General features: G+C 45.4%; 1 protein-coding gene across 3 annotated transcripts in view; it reads left to right on the top strand.

Annotated features, from left to right (window-relative positions):
• The window catches only part of PKIG (cAMP-dependent protein kinase inhibitor gamma), a 104,334-nt gene that overhangs the window by 63,285 nt on the left and 23,097 nt on the right, over window positions 1-17,952 (top strand). Inside the window, exons 2-3 of one of the 3 annotated variants that reach the window (XM_060078635.1) lie at window positions 2,870-3,042; window positions 13,659-13,728. The gene's annotated coding sequence lies outside the window, so the exon portion shown is untranslated. Of the gene's footprint in view, window positions 1-2,869; window positions 3,043-13,658; window positions 13,729-14,612; window positions 14,686-17,952 lie in introns of those variants that run through there. The other 2 variants (XM_060078636.1, XM_060078637.1) reach the window with 2 other exon arrangements.

Below are 17,952 nucleotides of genomic sequence, written 5' to 3'. Positions count from 1 at the left end.
GCTTCGGGTAAGGATGCCATCCAGTGGGGTTTACAGCACAGAGCGTGGCCCCAGTCCACAGAGTGTGTCATCTGCCGTGGTCAGTAGTGGAGGAAGTGAGTGTGCTGGTGGTGCCACAGTTCTCTCTTCGTGGCTTCTGTCACAGATGGACAGTTGTGCAGTCTGCAGGGCAAGTGTTACAAAATACATGTGGTCGAGGAGAACGCTATCTTTGTTTTTATGAATGGGCTCCTTACTAGTATTTTTGTTCAAGTAACAAAACGTGCTTCAGAGCACTGACGGTGATGTCAGTAGGCTGACCTGTCAGGAAACGGGCTTCATGTCCTCACGCCCACTCAGACTTCTGGAATAAAGGCCCAGCCAAGCAATGCCTCACCTCCAGGCCCCCCACGCTGAGTGTCACTGCGAGCACACAAGAACACGCCTGACGGCGCTCTGAGGCTTTGTTCCCTACTCATCCTGACGTTCTAGAGAAACACGGGGCCCTTCTCTGGCTTCCCGACATTCTTGACCTTATTCATTGTCACGTCATCCTCCGGGCAGAGGGTGGTGACGATGAGTCAGAATTAGAAAATCATGTCTTTTCTCTAGGATGTGCCAGCTGATTTTTACAAGTATTTTTGAACTCGTAGTCTGTGCCAGGCACTTAAGCCACACAAGAACCTTGAAGAGTGAATGCGGTAGTTACTCTCATTTTACGTTGGGAAACCAAGGCACAAAGAAGTTAACTTGCCCAAGGTCCTACACAGGTAGAAGGTCCAGGGGCAGGTCTCTTCAGGCTGTTGACTGCTGCTCTCCGCGGGTGACCAGACTGGTGTTCTTTTTATTCCACTACAGTCTCCGACCAACTTGTGGGAAAGCCTTCAGGATGGCACACTCCCTCCTAATATGTAGCCTATTTGCTTGGACCTTTTCTGATTAACATCCGAGTTTTCTGAGAACTAGTTAAAATTCTTGTTAAGTTACAAACTACCACAACCTTCCTCCCACCTATAAATAGCTTCTTTCCCAATGGAGCTCTAGTCCCAAGTAGCTTTAAAGCAAATCAGATCTGCACCATTGTGGGGAGGGGCGATTGAAACCCAGACTTGTTTCAGGCCACACAGTATTTCGGTAGAAAAGCAGGTAAGTACCCCTCTCACCTAGTAGCCAGAAGTGTTTCCTATTAGCTAACAGATTGACTACCTTTCCCCATCTCAGGCCTGGTTGAACCCAGGAAAACTCTCCTTCCCACTCCTTCCCCACTGGTGTTAAGAAGTTTACCCCGTTTTTCGAAGTGGAGATGATCCCGTTTAGAACTAAGGGCCAGGCTCGGTGGAGTAACCATTTTGGGAAGTAGCACTGGCAGTTGTGGGCACGTGTGCTGGCCTCAGGAGGAGTTAAAAGACTCAGTTTCCAAGTCTGGCCTTTTCGTCTTGAGCTGTGTGACCTCGGGCATGTCACTTAACTTCTCTGTGTTTTGTTTTCCTATTCAGGAAAAGGAGGTTAATAATGCAGTTCCCTGGGGACCTGATTCTCCTCAAATGAGAATCAAAGGAGATTAGGTACAACAGTAAGAGCCACCATCTATCATCACTCACGTGCCAGATACTTTCAGTTCCCTTACATGTGTTATTTCATTCTCACTGTCCTAAAATGGAGGCCCTGGTATCCCATTTTGTAATTTAAAAAGAAAGAAAAAGTTCAGAGGAGTTCAGTCACACAGGATTCAGATCTACATCCCTGGCTCCCAAATTGATGCTCATAATCACTATACATGTCACATCGCTTCCCACTATACACCAAAGCAGAGAGGCTTTGTCTTTCCTATCAAGTACTCCACAAATGCAAGAGATTAATTATTATCTCTAGTAACCACTGCTGTTCCATGTTAGTCCCTTAGGACAGTTAAATTCTCTTGCTGCTTTATCTTACCTAGTAGTTTATGCTGCCTCTTTCCATGCCCCCAGGACTTGTTCAGTGAATTCTTAGGGGGTTTCTCCCAGAGAAACAGTTCAGCTGTACCAGAAAAGGGGTTGAAGGAGGCTGAGTGTAGCCAGGCATCTTGAGCAGAGGCCTTGGACCCCTCCAGGGTTCCTCCCTCCCTCAAGCGTGTGGTCAGCCAGCTTGTAGTAAACTTCCTTATGTTGCATTTGTTGATAAGCTCGTCTCTCACTGAATTTTAGAAGTGGAAGACACCAAAGCCCTCATTTCATTGATGGGGAAGCTGAGGTCCAGAGAGAGAGATGACTTGCTTGAGGTCGTTCATTCAGTTAGGAGTGTGACCAGGACCAGAACCCAGTTCCCCAGGCAACAGACTAGTGCTCTTTCTGAGCCTTTGGAGTGGGCACGTGGCATCTCCCCCAGTGAAGGACAGACTCATGCACTCTGTCCAGCATGCACCTAGGACACTTTAGGGAGAAATTCGACAACTTAGAAAATAGAGAAGGAAGAAGGAGATGGGGGGAGGGACGGAGTTGGGGTGCAGCTCCCCACCCTAACTAGTGGCTTATACACCAAAGAAGTGAATTAGACCACAGCACGGCAAACTAGGTAAGCCCACGGTCAGCAGTGACTAAGAGGCAAAGGGATTTATGCCGAGAGCCCTGGCCCAGGGAGTGGATAGGAAGCCTTTTGTCACTAAGGCTGCAGTGTTGAAAATGGAAGGAAGGATGTTAGGCACATGTGCCGGCCCGGGATGCAGTTACAGCCCCCGCAGCTCATTGTCCAAAGGAAATGGATCTCTCCTGTGGACGGAGAGGTGGAAACTGAGCAAGGGAGCTGAGTGGTTGACATCATCAGGCTGAGCATTGGGTTACAACAAATGGGGACTTACTTGGCCCGAGACATGGGAAACACCCACTAAAACCTTGAAGTGCATTTCATTTAGGAGACGCGGAGAGAGGGAGAGAGAGAGGGCACGAGAGATCCTGCCTGCACCCCTGGCCCGCTCTGCTAATCTTGCTTACCCTCGGAAGGGAGGCGTTCTGAAAGCTGGCTTCTTAAATTCGACCTTCCCTTCTGACTGAGGACCACTGGACTTTGAAGGAACTCTCTGCTCTTGTAAGTAGAACTTTCTTCTCTGTCGCCACCCCCAGGGAGAAGCAGACTGGGAGGCAGGGCTCTCTGGAGAGCTTGCTTTCCAGCCTGTTAGTCACAGTGTCTATTTTTTATATTATGATTTACTGCTCTGAAAATTATGGCTTTGTCTGAAACTGCCTAGGGCTAGAGTCTGAGCCTCAAGGCTCACAGATGGGCTCCAGTCAAATGCTGTTTTACTTTGTTACTCAAAGAACTTTGACAGAGTACCTAGAACTTCGAAAGCAGCTCCTTGCCCCAAATATAGGTGAGGAAATAAATCCTCCCTTAGAAATTGGTGTTTGGAAAATATTTATTAATTTGTTTTTCTGATTACCAAGGTGGTACAAAAAAATCTTAAACATTGTAGAGAGAAATATCTCTGCAAATGAAAATTCCCTATAATCTTCCCCTCTTAAATGTAACATCGGTATTTTAAATTTAAGATACAGATACAATTAGATTTCATGAAGTTACCTCAGCACTTTCGCCCTGATGTCTCAGTGGCTGCATAGGAAACTCCAAGATCGAAATCTTTAACTTTGGCTTTGTGATCTTTTTATTGCTTCCTTTAAAAAATGTGCTGTTTATTCCTAGAAAATAAACAGAACATGTAAGTCTTTGCGCGTTTTATTTGTTGGGTTCTGTCTTCAGGATTTTTTTAAAATTAATTAATTTATTTATTTTTGGCTGTATTGGGTCTTCGTTTCTGTGCGAGGGCTTTCTCTAGTTGTGGCAAGCGGGGGCCACTCTTCATTGCGGTGCGCGGGCCTCTCACTGTCGCGGCCTCTCCTGTTGCGGAGCACAGGCTCCAGACGCGCAGGCTCAGTAGTTGTGGCTCACGGGCCCAGTTGCTCCGCGGCATGTGGGATCCTCCCAGACCAGGGCTCAAACCCGTATCCCCTGCGTTGGCAGGCAGATTCTCAACCACTGCGCCACCAGGGAAGCCCTGTCTTCAGGATTTTAAACCGAGGGAGCCACTCTGCAGAGAGGAAGGGAGGGGGCGGTACCAGTGGGTGCCCGGCTGAGGGTTCTCAGGAGGCTTGAGATACAAGGCTTGCAGGTACTGTGTGTGCTCCATCTAGCCTCCTAGCAGGTAAAAATAGTTGAAAAAAATCACAGTTAAAGAAGAAAGCCTTCAGCTTTAAAAAACAAGAGCCACCACATAATAGAAGGGCCACCCAAGGAAACCGTGGAAGCCTGGGCAAGTGTTTCACTCTCCGGGCCTCAGTTTCCTCGTTTGTACCTAAATGAGGGGTGAAACTAGATGATCGCTTTACAGTTGACCCTTGAACAACATGGCTTTAACCTGCGAGGGTCTACTGTTCTGCGGATATTTTCCAGTAAATATGTGCTACGGAACTACATGATCTGTGGTTGGTTAAATCCATGGATGCAGACCCATGATCTAGATGGCCGACCGTAAAGGTTATACTCAGATTTTCGACTGCACGGAGGATTGGTGCCCTTCACCCCTGTGTTGTTCAAGGGTCAACTCTGTTCCCAAGTTCATTTTGAAGTGAACCACTGAAATCTCCTTCCCCTTTGAGGAGACCCCTTAGGGCTTGAGGAGCAAAATACCCTTAGTTTTCAGGATCCTGGAGTGGGTGAACACTGGTGCCTCTAGGAGAATTAAAAGAGGTCATAAAACAGGCAATATTAAGTTACTTCTTTTTTTTTTTTGGAAAAGGGGTATTTATTTATTAAAGAAAAGTCGTCTGCGAGTTTTTATACTTAAGTTAGTACCCTTGACGTTAACACTTTGGATTGAAACATGCCATCTTTCAAATAACAAGTGGACTCTACGAGCAGCCCCTACAGGTCAATTCAAGTTACTTCTGAGTTGAAAGTGTCGTCAGGTTTTGTGTTTCTGAAGGAGAAAATCTCAGTGTGGTGTGCGCGCACACCGGGGAGGGAGGAGAAAAAAGAATGAACCGTGCCGAACACCTGCTAAGGGCCAGGCCCCGTGTTACGCTCATCCTGTCACATGACACCAGGTGGTCAGTATCCTCCTTCCCTAACTCCACCAACAGGGTAAATCTCCACTGTACATTCCCGTATTATTGCGAACTTCTTCCTAGTGTTCTTCCTAGTGTTCACCTGAGCTGTGCGAGCACCGAATCCTGACCACTAGACCACCAGGGAGTGTCATAGCTGAGCTATGCTTACATGATTATTGGCGTGACATCACTGCTTCCACTAGACCACATTCACCGTCTCCTCTGTCACTATACCTCCTTGCCTGGTAGAGAACTTGGCACACAGGTACAGAGAAGACACATCATAGTCAATTTTAACTTAAAACCCACTGTCCCTCTCCCTAGCTTGGCAAAAGAGAGGCAGAAGAGGAGGGGAAATCTCCTTTTTTGCCTCCCTCCCTCCCTCCTCCATCTCACCAAGACACAGTCTGCACTGCTGCAGGGAAAGGGTGCCAGAGCCAAAGTACAAAGAAAAGCAAAAGAAGTCAAATCTTGGACTCTTGAGTTTCTAAGTTTCCAGATCTTGGCAATTTAAGGGATTTTTTTTTTCTCTTTAAGGCCATCAGAGACCCTAACCCTCAGGAAGATGCAGTATTTAAAACTATTTGTTTGGGGCCTCCCTGGTGGCGCAGTGGTTAAGAGTCCGCCTGCCGATGCAGGGGATACGGGTTCGTGCCCCGGTCTGGGAGGATCCCATATGCCGCGGAGCGGCTGGGCCCGTGAGCCATGGCCGCTGGGCCTGCGCATCCGGAGCCTGTGCTCCGCAACGGGAGAGGCCACAACAGTGAGAGGCCCGCATACCGCAAAAAGAAAAAAAAAAACAAACAAACAAAAAAAAAAACTATTTGTTTGGATTAAGATTGTGGTTAACTGGAGGGTTCGTGAAGCCCCTTAGCCTATCTGAGAGCTGAAGCATAACTTCCCCAGCAGCTAAGCCCTTTGAAAGTGGACTGTTTCTGCCAGGGCAGCACCCCTGGGCATGGGCAGCAGGAGGGCCCGGGCCTCCGTCCCGGCCTCACCCAGGATCTTGAGCCCCCAGGATCTCAAGACTTTGGCTGATTAAACAAGTCGTCCCTCGGGCTTCCCTGGTGGCGCAGTGGTTGAGAGTCCGCCTGCCAATGCAGGGGACACGGGTTCGTTCCCCGGTCTGGGAAGATCCCACATTCCACGGAGCGGCTGGGCCCGTGAGCTATGGCCGCTGAGCCTGTGCGTCCGGAGCCTGTGCTCCGCAACGGGAGAGGCCACAATAGTGAGAAAAAATAAAATAAAGGCGTCCCTCTTCCTAAGGTGGTGGTGAGGAGGTGATATTCTGGAAGGAAGGTACCTGGTTTGGGTTTTTATTTATGTTTAAATTCGAATGCTTATCCAGTCTGTCACGCTCTCTAGTTTCCTGCCTGGCCTTTGGCCCCTGTGGGCACTTGCATTTGTGGCCCCCGGGCTGGTTGGTGTCCCCAGTCCCTGTCACTCTAGACAGTCTGGGGTTCGCGGAGAAGTTGAGCCATCTCAGACAGATTACCCCCCTCACACAGCGTGCTTCTCTTCTGAAAAGTGGGAGGTCGCAATTATACCTACCTCAGACAGGTGCCGTGAGGACAAAGCAGGATAAAGCTCGTAATGCACTTGGTTGGTCCAAAAATACATGCTCAGGATTAGCTGCATTATGGTTTCCAGAAAGAGAAAGTTAGCTGACGTCACAGGCACCTGCCCCCTCAGTCACAGGGTGGCGTTTGCGTGAGGAGCCTGAAGTTATCTCTGAACTCCTCAGTCTCGACCGCCCATCCCCTCCTGGGCCCTGGAGCTGCTATGCTGGCTCTTTAATCCAAGCCTCAGCAGTGTTTCCCGTCACCCACTTAAGTGATGAGGCCAAAAGCTGAAGTGGGCGCTGTTCTCTTGAGACCCAAGGTCCCTGGCCCAGCCACTGAAGGAAAAAGCTGGTGGCAGGTGTTACTTTCTGAGTGTGACAAGTGGCTGAGCTCACCCAGTTCACTCTGCTGAGTGCTTTCACGAGGGGCCAGAATTGATTCCTAAGTGGAGACAGACGTGGAAAATCTAAGGTTCTTGAAAACAAGTCATTAATCACGACCCAAGGCTGAGCTCACTACCTCCTGGAAATCTCAGAAATGCCTCATGAAAACTGCCCCTTCAAAGAGTGGTTTCTTTGGAAGTTGCAGTCAGCTGCCGTGCTGAGCCATTCCGAATCACACATGAAAACACATCCGCTCTGACCAGAGGAGGCCAGCATTTCCTAACTTTAAAAGAAGTCTCTAATCTTCCAAGAAATTGCTGGTCTTCAACTTGGCTTTTCCGAACTGAATAATGGACCCTCGAGGCACTAAAGAAATGAAGTATTTGGTTGCTAACGCGTTCTTATTATGTCCCAGGGAGCTAGGTCAGTAATTATGTTTAGTACTTTATGGCTGTGGTCTCTGACGTTCAGTAAACCTGCTGAGGGCTGATGGGTACTGGGCCCAAGGCTAGAGGAACAGGCTGATTAAGAGACAGCCTCTGGTCTGGTGCAGTTCTCAGGGCATCGCGAGGACAGGTGGGTAAGTGAATAATTACAGTGGATCAGCAGCAGGTGGACGGAGGTCATGATCTTGAGCTGGGTTGATTACCCCCATGCTCCCCTCCATTTCCTGACGCCCAGAGCTTTGCCAGCACTCGCGTGAGGGGAAAATGAGAGCCGCTCCTGCCGAAGCATTCACCCCCAGCACCTTCCTATCCCCCTCGGCTTCAGAGGAGAGAAAGGAGCTCATCACAAAATGCAGCAGCCCCACCTTAGAGGACCCGGAATCTGCTCTCCCATGTTCAGTAAGGAATTCTAGGGATGGATGATTCTGTCGTCTAAAATCACCACTCAGTTTTCTGTTGGTTTGTTTTTATAACATTTATATTGTGGCTTTTTTTTTTTTCAGTTTACAAAATTGGAACATGTTCATGGAAGGAAAAGCAAGCCAGTACAGAAAAACATACTTAAATCATCACCCAGTGATTTCACTTCTCTGATTTTCAAATAAGGCATGGCGAGGTCAAAGGGCTTGACTGTTTTTTTTTGTTGTTTGTTTTTGGGTTTTGTTTGTTTTTTTTTTTTTTGCAGTACGCGGGCCTCTCACTGTTGTGGCCTCTCCCGTTGCGGCCTCTCCCGTTGCGGAGCACAGGCTCCGGACGCGCAGGCTCAACGGCCATGGCTCACGGGCCCAGCCGCTCCACGGCATGTGGGATCTTCCCGGACCGGGGCACGAACCTGCGCCCCCTGCATCGGCAGGCGGACTCTCAACCGCTGCGCCACCAGGGAAGCCCGGCATGACCGTTTTTAGATCTCTGATACACATTCCCGGTTTGCCACTGGAAAGTGTCAGCCTGTATAAGCTCCCATCAGCAGTCCATGCTTATGCCCGCATCCCCTCACCTGCACACTGGCTGCATCTGGAGTTTAGCTCGTTTTAATTTCTCCCTAGGCAGAGTCCCTGTTTGCGTATCTCAGAGGTGCTCGTGTTCTGTGTTGTGGTCCCTGTGGGGGAAGAAACCACTATCTGCGCTTGGTTAGGGGCCCTGGCTTTCCTTTGTACTCTCCTGTACGTATGTGTGAATTCACCCATTGTAAAGAGCCCTTTGTGTTTTCGGTATTATGCGAGGTGCTATGGGCAATACCAAGGTAAGTAAGACTTATAAGTAGCTCACAGCCCGATAGGAAAAAAAGACTCGGTGACTCTTAACACGTGTGATTATGTGCCCCAAGAGAGGGACAGTGCTGGGGAAGGCCTGAGAGAGTAGTGATTAAGCCGAGACTTCGGTTCACTTCAGTAAATCTTTTGTGTATTCAGCTAATGTTTATTGAGCACCTCATATCTGCTAGGCACTGGGCAAGGTGGTAGGTGGACAGTGCTACATAGAACAGGCATGGTCCTTCCTCACATGAAGTTTACATGGGCTGATGGTGGTGTTATGAAATAAACAGCATGAGTGATGGATGCGGAGGAGAGTGTAGTTGGGGCAGGTTTGCCTGAAGAGGTGGTGTTTAAACCGAGATAAGGAGTCAGTTATGCCTAGGAGTTGGGGCAGAGGGTGCCGGGGGTGGGAAAGAATACTCCAGGTAGGGAGAGGTACACAGGTGAAAGGCCCAAGGCGGGAAAGCCTGTGGAATGTTGGGGAAAGTGAAAGGAGGCAGCGTGGCTAAAGCCTAGAGGGGAAAGGAAGAGAAAAGAGGGTGAAGGTTAGGATCGGGGGAAGGTTAGGAAAATGACGGAGGGGCCTGGTGATGCAGGGGATTTTCCTTCCCTTATCCAGCAGCTGTATACCAGTATATGAGCAAAATTTCTCTCTGAGTTGGCATAGAATAGTCCACCTAGTCTGTAATTTTTTCGTAAGGGGCAGGAAAAATCTGTTACTCCCAAGGGCCAATGTCTTTATTCATTGGCTTGCCTATAGTTCCCCTTTCTGATTTCAAATGTGAGCTCCCTACTGGACTTGGGTTTGGAGACCTGAGTTTGTACTGCTGCTCTGTTACCAACTTGCTGTGTGACCTTAAAAGATCCTTAGCTTCTCTGGGCCTCATTTTCATCTGTCAATGGGAATGATGCTGATCTGATCCCAGGGTCATTGTGAAGATCGAATAAGTATCTTAAACTGCTTTGTAAAATATGAAGTGCTGTAGACATATGAGCTATCATTATTATTTCAATGAAAGATTTCTTATCAGTGAAATAAAATAAGAGTTGAAAGTGAAGCATGCCACCAGGAAAGGGCAGAGTGTACCTTCCAGGCAACCCCGAAATGGCAGATTCAGCACAGGTGGCTCTCCTTCAAGAGCTTGTTGTGAATGCTGTTCTTCTTTTCTCTTTCATTTCATCCACTGGGATAAAGCATTTCCTTCCTTTCTCCTTCCAACAGAATGGCTTACAAAATAGTCCATTTCACTTCTCTGGATTCCAGGACCCATTTGATATAGAAGCCAGAACATCTGCTTGGAGGCCAAGAGAGCCTTGTGAGCAGAGATGCTGCGGTTTACTGGGCTTTGGTTCCCAGCAAACATCGATGCCCGAGTGTATATTTAATTGGGTTTGGGGAGAAAGGCAATTACGGGCACAGAGCCATGAAAAACAGTCAACAGTGCAGAAGCAGCCCACACACCACCTAAGCAGGGCAGTTTCAAGCCAGAGCTTTAGGCTTGCTTTTGGATTTTTAAAGGGGAGCATTTTTATTTAAGTAAAAATAAAATTTTTTTCCCTTAAAAAGTGACGTAAATTCTTAGGAAATAAAATGCACTTTTTTTCCCTTTCATGAAGCTTTTTAAAAAATGTGTCTTCCGGCTATTAAAATGATAGGTTGGAAGACCTGTTCTATTTGACCAAAAGAGAAAGTGACAGTAAGTGCAGTTAACTATCCCATGTAGATAAATGGGTAGCGTGCGACACAGTTTACCAGCATTCTTTCTCTGCTCTCATTAGTTTGTTGTTGTTTTTATTTTCTTTATTAGTTTTCCCTAAAGTGATGCATATGCTTGTTGTAGCTAGACAATTTGAAGATGTATACAGAAAAAGTTTGTAATCTCTCCCCTCTCCCTGCTCCCCATTTCCATCCCTCTGAGATAACCCCTGTAATCAGTTTGGTGTATATCTTTCCATACCTTTCTCCAGGCTCCTACGTGAATGGATACTTTGTGTATGTATGTGGTTACTGTGTTTTGTCACAAGTGCGATTGTACTTTATTATTTTGAAGTTTATTTTTCCCACTAAATAATACATCATGGGTAGGTACAGATTTGATTCACTCTTAAATAACTTCAGGGCTGTAGATCTAGAGGTACCACAGTATATTCAACCATTTCTCCTTTGGCAGATACTCGAGTTATTACCATTTTTTTTACGAAAACTATTGCGTTAAATATCTATATGTACATATCTTTCTTCACTGGTCCTTTTGTTTTTATAGATTATATTTTCAAAAATAGTATTGCTGGGTTAAAGGGTATACGTACTTGACTTTTTTTTTTTTTTACATCTTTATTGGAGTATAATTGCTTTACAGTGGTGTGTTAGTTTCTGCTTTATAACAAAGTGAATCAGTTACACATATACATATGTTCCTATATCTCCTCCCTCTTGCGTCTCCCTCCCTCCCACCCTCCCTATCCCACCCATCCAGGTGGTCACAAAGCACCGAGCTGATCTCCCTGTGCGCTGATCTCCCTGTGCGTACTTGACATTTTAATAGATAAAACTGTCCTACTTTACAAAGAGTTCTTATAATTTACATTCTCTCCAGCAATATGTGAGTACTTCCATTTCCCTAAGTCTTTACCAGTATTAGATATTCTCTTCTTTTCTCCATCTCTCCCTCCTTCCATCTCTATTGTTTTATTTCTGACCAAGCTGATGGGAAAATGGTGTTTTATTTTTGTATATTCTTTACTACTAGTGAAACTCAACATTGTTTCACGTTAATTGACCATTTCATTTTCCTCTTCTGTGAATTTCCTTTGCGCATTTTTCTTATGAATTATTTGCCTTTTTCTCAACAAGTAGTAGGAGCTCTTTATGTGTTTATGTATTAAGGATTCCATACGTGTTACAAATATTTTTCCTAATCTATTATATGTTTATTAATTTGTTTCTGTATTTTTCTTCATAGTGTCTGGATTTCTTGCCTTGTTTAGGAATAACTTCCCCACCTCAAAGTTACATAAATATTTTCCTAAATGTTTTTCTAATACTTTCATGGTTTTAATTAATTTAGTCCTGAATGTTTAATCCCTTTGGAATTTATGTTTATACATAGCAAGAGGTAGTGATCAAGATTTTTTCTAGATGGCCAGCACCATTTATTAAATTAGCCATCTTTTCTATTTTGTGTTGAAACCCATCTTTGTCATAAATAATTTCCTTTATTGTATCTGTTTCTGAACTTGCTATTCTAGTCCACAGCTTATTTGTCTATTCTTATGTTAATACTGTATCTTTTTATTATAATGTCTTTATAGTAAGTTTTTCTTGTAAGACAGATCCCCTATTTTTTAATATAATTATCTTTACTATTTCTTGGCTAATTTTCTTGAATACTTATTATTCCATATGAACTCTAAAGTAATTTTTTTTATTCACCCATCCAAAAAAACCTATTGGTATTCTTATTGGAATTTAATTAAAATTATGTAGTCACTTGAGAAGGATGGCATATTTGGATAATTAGGCTTTTCTACCCAGGAGCATGCTAACTGGTTTGCAACTTATGCATTCTATTTCTATATTTTGTTGCTTTTACCTTTAGAATTTCTATATGCATCATGGATGTATTATCTAAAATTAAACAGTATTTCTGTGTTTGCCCTGAATAATCAAAAACCTTACAGCATTTAACTCTGATTTCTCTTCCATCTTCAATGTTATTATTGTCAAACATGTAATATTGTCAATATTATCAAATACGTTTTTACCTCCTCATTTAGCTTTGTTTCACTCAATCAGTACTTCTTTAAATTTACCAATATACTTACTATTTTGCTCACTGTTGATTCTAAAATCTCACTTATTTTCTGTGTTCAATTTCTCTTCTGTTGGAGAATGTTTTTGGAGTTTGTCAGTGGTAAACTTGCTCAGTCAGTTTTTGTCTGAAAATGTCTTTTGCCCCCACTCTTTTTTTTTTTTTTTTTTTGGCTGTGTTGGTTGGGTCTTCGTTGCTGTGCGCGGGCTTTCTCTAGTTGCGCCGAGCAGGGGCTCCTCTTCGTTGAGTTGTGCGGGCTTCTCACTGCAGTGGCTTCTCTTGTTGCGGAGCACGGGCTCTAGGCGCGCAGGCTTCAGTAGTTGTGGCTTGCGGGCTCTAGAGCGCAGGCTCAGTAGTTGTGGCACATGGGCTTAGTTGCTCCGTGGCATGTGGGGTCTTCGTGGACCAGGGCTCAAACCTGTGTCCCCTGCACTGGCAGGAGGATTCTTGACCACTGCACCACCAGGAAAGCCCTGCCCCCACTCTTGATATTTTAGAATTTTAGATAGCATGTATAATGATTATATGGAAGTTATGGAAGTTATGCCTCTGTAAAAGTTTTCAACTAAAACAGAAATAGTTAATGTAAAAAGTGAAAGTCTTTCATTCCTTTTTCTGAGTCCCAAAGAGAGCCACTGTTCATAGTTTGCTGTTTGCCTTTTTCTATGTAGATACAAAAATTTTTTATATACACAAATGGTGTACATTTTTCTAAGCATAAACAATCATGGTCTTTTTTTTTTTAAAGCAATAATATATACAATTTTACACTACTTTTTTACCAACAGAGCATATACATTTTCCCATGTCAGTACGACAAAATCTCCCTAATTCTTTGTAACAGCTGTGTAATTTCTCATCATATTGATACACCATAATTTAACTCTTTTCCTATTAACAAACATTTCAGTTGTTTCCTCTCTATTTTTTTTTTTACTTTTACACAATATGTTTTACTGAACATTCTTTTACTTATGTGAGCGTATTTATAGTATAAATTCCTAGATATCTGACTGATCCAAAGGATGTGTGCAGTTAATATGTTAATAGATGTTGTTAACTTGTATTCCTAAAAGACCATTTCAGTTTACAACCCTAGAGTATGTCTAGCTCTAATTTTTGTTTTTCTTCTGGTTCCTTAGAATTTCCATATTGATTAGTCAACAGTGGAAAATCTGAAGAGATGCGAGCTGGAAAAAGAAACTAAACCAGGTGGGTAGTCACATTGTTCATACCACTACTGTAGCATCACGAATGTTTACCGAAATACCTTTACTTCCGTTTGAAGAGGGAAAAGAAATAGATTCCAAATGAAATTAGAGAGGAATGTGGGCCCCATGAAGAAGAGGCAGGATGGCCCTTTTCAGAAGTTACATAGCATCACTCTGCAATTTCAATCATGATTCCATGTACATAGTTTCTCTATAGCAAAAGAAAGACAATTTACTTCTGGTGGCTTAAAAGAGAATGGGTTTCTTCAGCCATCTACTTAAGCAGATGGAGTCATTCACAGGAGTTATTAGCAAACCTAGGCATGATGCCAGCTTTCCTGTCCACCAATCGTTTGTTATAAAGGTATTTTCATAAAGACTAGGGCACATTTTGGGAATTTTAATACCGTGATACAGGAGCAAAAACAGGCAAAACCCAGCCCAAAGAAACAAGTACAGCCCAGTGATCTGATGGGGAGAGATGGTGCAGGTCCGTTCCAGTTGTAAGAAAAATGCAGTTCATACAACATAGAATGGCCTGCCTGGAAGTATGGCCACCTTGGGTTAGTGTTCATATTTTTATGGTATCCAAACATTTTCTAACAGCTTCTGACCCGTGGTGCACCCACCTCCCTTGTCCACAACTCGCCTACCCCTTTCCAGCTCCATCCTCTTGCATTAGGGCAGAATCTCCAGCCTTTAATACTCTGTCCAAGTCCTAGTAGTCCTGGGAATTTGGGGGGTTTCCAGCTCCTTTGAATTCCCTCTCATGGCCTGCCTGGCCTGGCCTGGCCTGGCCTGGCCTGGCCTGCCTCCAGCACCTCTCCTAAGATTCCTCTTCTCTGTTGGCAGAGCAAGAATCTTATCTGGAAGGCAGCTGCCCTGGGTCTGGAACTCCCCAGCTGCTTATCAGCAAGGCTTTTGGGCCTTGCCCTACAGTAGCTTCCTGAGCCACCAGGTTTGTGTCCTGTTCTGACTCAGTGCCACTGGGAATCCCCTGGATGCATATATTTGCAGTGACTAGGATGCGGCAGTCAGCTCCCAGGACTGTTTATCTGGCCAAGATCAGAGGACCTTCTATTCCAATTGCTGTGGGAGCATTGGGTCCCAGCCATTGAACCTTGAGGGTGCTGGGGTTATATGAAGTTTAGAGCCTGGGTTTTTAAACAGGCTTCTGGGGTTCAAGATTTCCCTGTAAACATGGGTACAGTTTTGTACGCATACACACACACATACTTTTCTAGGCAAAACGTCTGTAGCTTTCCTCAGATTCTCAAGTGTGTCTGTGACCTCTGAGTTGGAAGAATCATTGGTCTTGAGAGAGCCTCAAGTGGTGTGGGGCACTGCGTCCCCTTGGGCAGCAGCCTTCCATGTGCCAGGATATCTTGGGCGACCTCACCAAGCCTCTAGGTTTTTCTGTTTAGGGGTGAACTGGGACAAATTAGCTAATATCACTGAAGCTCAGAGCCATCTGATAGGATGTCCCAAAGTCCAGTCGTGGAATTGTACCCCCAGCCCCTGTTTCATCTCACTGAGCATACTGTGTGGGTTTTCTGGTTTCTGAGTCTGCAGCTCGGAAGGGCTGCTCCGGCAGCTACACTGACGGCAGTGGGAATAGTGTTGATAGCTAAATTTCAGTCTGGCTTACCACTGCCAAGAACAGTGTCAGATACTTTGTACACCTAATCTTATTTGATCCTCACAACTTTCCACGGAGGTTGGCACTGTTATTTTACATATGGAGAAACTGAGGCACAGAGAGACCTTGTAACTCACCAGAGACCACACAGCCAATAAGTCAGTAAGTAATACATGACCCAAGCACATGAGCTTAACCACCAAGCTTTATGGTGAAAGTAAAGGGCATTTTTAGAAAAATAAACCAGAAAAAATATGGGGCTGTTTAGTGTAGGGCCGACTGCCCAGTATCTTATAATAATACTAAGAACATTGCCATGTTATACCAGATATGAAAAACTATGCACACAGCACTGATCTTAAATCATTAAGAAAAGGTTAGTGGGTAATATACTAATGCATTAGTGCAATACCTGAGAAGAATTTCTCTCCATTGTAATTCAGATAAGCATTTTTGTTTGTTTGTTTTTTACAGCTTTATTGAGATATAATCCACATACCACACAATTCACCCATTTAAAGTCTACAATTCATTGGCCTTCAGTATATTCACAGAGTTGTGAATCTATCACCATAATCAGTTCTAGAACATTTTCATTCCCCCCAAAAGAAACCCCACACCCTTAACTCATCACCCTCCCAAGCCCCCAACCCTCCCCAGTCCTAGGCAACCACTAATCTGCTTTCTGTCTCCACATAAGGTTTTGATACTTAAAAGAGTAACAGTGTGGGAATCTTGGTGATCTGGTGTGAGTCATTCCCTGAGGAATAATTAGACAAATGAAATTTGACTCTAATGTATTTTATAAATTGCTTTATTAGCTAAGAAGCTACAAGCATGCCTTTGATATGCCCAAATTTAGGGTTGACATAGGCAAGAGACAAGTTTGTTTCTGAGTAATTTCCACTTGTCAACGTCACCTGTCAAACCGGCTCTTGTCAGCGAGTGGCTGTAAAACGATGGTTTCGTGGGGCCGCATTTCTCCATTGGTGGCAGAACCAGTGGTGGTTCAGCATGGGATCTTTTTTCTGTCATTGGAATCCCTGGCTTGCTTCTGTGTCTGCCTGGCTCTAGCTGTCAAAGCGAAGGGCACTCATGTAGTCGCCCGTCACTCTGAAATTCAGGACAGGACCCCCTCAGGCACTCAGAGGATGTACAACCACATGCTCTCTTGAACTCTTGTCACTTTAGCAGATCCACTGTGTATCTCTCCTGACTCATTCATTCATTCGTTCTTTTTGAAAACATTTATTAGGCGCTCTGCACCTCGCACTGTGGTGGGTGCTCAGTCAGTCACTCTGAAAGCTCCTTCTCCCTTTTAGTACAGTGCGTGGCCTTATTTGGCCCAGGTGGGCAGAGCCACTTGTACTGAGACAAGCCAGAGGGGCGGGGAGTTTGGTAACAGAACAGTTCTCTGATGGGGATGAGACAGATGCAGTATCGTCCACATCGAGACAGAACCGTCCCCAGAATGCACCCATCCCGAAGAATGCGAGGAGTCGGGGATGAGGAAACCCAGGTTCAAGGCCTGACTTGGTCACTAACTGCTTAGAGGACCTCGGGTGATCCACGCAACTTCTCTGAGCCACGGGCTGTCCACTAGGAGGGTTAGATAATGCAGTGCCTCCCAAAGTACCTTCAGTGCCAGTGCTGGGAAGAGTCTGTTCTTAGTAAGTGTTGAATGAATGACTGAAGGAGTGAAGGAACATTCTGTGATTCTCAGAGCTGGAGCAGAACCCCAGCAGGACAGGCGACCAGGTGGAGACCGAGGAGAACCTCCCTTTCTTCTCCCAGTCAGCCCCTCCTGCCACTTGCGCCCCTTGAAGCTCGCCTTGTCCTCGGCTCCCACATCCTCTGCTTTCCTGAGCCAAAGAGAGGCTCCGCCTTTGAGGCCTTGGGCCTAGGAGCCAGCCAGGCCTGGGTGTGAATCGGGGACTCCAGGACGTCTTCACTGTGTGTAAAAGGGATCTAACTGTGCAGGGCTACAGGGAAGCGAAAATAGGATGATGTGGAAAGCATTTCTTACCATATCTGATGCGTAGCATATACACCCATAATTGGTAGCCATTTTTATTTTATTATTATCATTGTTTGTTTGGTCAGGAGCCAGCGCTCGTGTGGTGGTTTTCATCACTGGCTTGAGAGTGCAAATGTTCTTCAGTTCTTATTTTGTTTGTTCATTAACGCATTCATATGGATATATTTATTGTGCATCTTCCACGCGTCATGAACTGTGCTGTTTGCTGGGGATACAGTGACAAGAGAGTCAGGGTGCCTATCCTTCTAGAACCAGTTGGGAAGGCAGATATGGGACAAGTGTATCAGCACCTGTATGGTAGCAAAGCAGGGAGCCCTTATCTTTTCTGCTGGGTCAGGGAAGAGGACACGGGGCCCGGGGGCTGGCCGTCCTCTGAAGACCCAGTGCCTGGAGGTAGGGGGCAGAGGGCTGGAATACTAAACCGAGGGGCTGGAATCCAGTGCAGACTGTGGTTACGTGGGCCGAAGGCACAGGGGATACACTCTCTGCTCCAGTCGGATGGTTCCCGGCTTGCAGACATGTTGTGCTTCCCGGTTCCAAGGGAGGCT

Source organism: Mesoplodon densirostris, chromosome 16 (genome assembly GCF_025265405.1).
Source record: "Mesoplodon densirostris isolate mMesDen1 chromosome 16, mMesDen1 primary haplotype, whole genome shotgun sequence".
Lineage (NCBI taxonomy): Eukaryota > Metazoa > Chordata > Mammalia > Artiodactyla > Ziphiidae > Mesoplodon > Mesoplodon densirostris.
Note: the sequence above shows the minus strand (reverse complement) of the source record. Positions and strands in the feature narration are given on the sequence as shown.